The following is a 941-nucleotide window of genomic DNA, read 5'->3' on the forward strand; positions in this document are numbered from 1 at the left end:
AAAAAAAGAAAGGAGGCCCCAACGCGCCCTGGAAAGACGGCTCTTCGGTGATGCCCGGTGCACAAAGACTGAGGAATCTCTCATGAAATGAGATAAAACATCATTCTCTCCTGAAATGAACTTTGGCTTCGGTTTTGTCACCCGTTGAAAATTCTCCGTAGTCAAGTTTTAAAAGCCTAAATTTCCTTTTTTGTTTGGATTGTATTTGTCACTAATTTTTCACTTATGAAATTCTCGTGTATTCTATAGTTGTGTGGCCTTTATGAGCACATGGTTTTGTCATAAATGGTGACTTTGCTGGGCCTTGCTTCCTTTATATTGGTGTATTCGATTCGCGAACAAAATTCCAGCTTCTGAGACTCCGACAAGGAAAGGGCGAGATGGTCAGCGGCCACCAGACACACATCTCACCTCCGACGCCACCGCCACTTTCGTTCCCTCATTCTCTTTACTAAAATTTCTATTTGAAGGCTTTATGCCACTTTTTCCACAAGTAGTCTTTTCTTTTTCTTTTCTTCCTCCTTTGAAATGAAATAAAAGATTAAACCCAATTTTACATCAGAGAGGCTATTTCCAATGTGTGAGGACACTGCAGCAAAATTTCCTCAAAAGACAACTAACCGTGGCCCGTACGGGGATCGAACCCGCGACCTTGGCGTTATTAGCACCACGCTCTAACCAACTGAGCTAACCGGCCGCCCGGGCACGTCTCTTCTTTATAGGGTAAAAAAATTAAGAAGTGTTTGTTGGGAGCGAAAGGAAACATCTCTCGTCCCCGCCGGCGGCTCCTAAAGACCGGGGTCCCTTCTCTGAGAGCCCCCGGAAAACGCCGACTGCCTCGCTTAGGGTTTGTAGGATTAGCAGCTGCTTCTCTCTCCTGCGCCGTCCCATCCGTCCCGCACCCCGACCGGCGCGCAAGCGGGCGGGCATAAACTTTCTCG

At 47.2% G+C, this 941-nt stretch overlaps 1 non-coding gene across 1 annotated transcript; it reads right to left on the bottom strand.

Moving 5' to 3' along the window:
* Positions 1-623: 623 nt before the first annotated feature.
* On the bottom strand, positions 624-697 carry TRNAI-AAU. The gene has a single exon. It is a non-coding gene; the product is annotated as a tRNA-Ile (tRNA).
* Between the last annotated feature and the right edge of the window lie 244 nt (positions 698-941).

This window comes from Pteropus vampyrus, unplaced genomic scaffold, assembly GCF_000151845.1.
Source record: "Pteropus vampyrus isolate Shadow unplaced genomic scaffold, Pvam_2.0 Scaffold1000010048, whole genome shotgun sequence".
NCBI classification, from domain to species: Eukaryota; Metazoa; Chordata; class Mammalia; order Chiroptera; family Pteropodidae; genus Pteropus; species Pteropus vampyrus.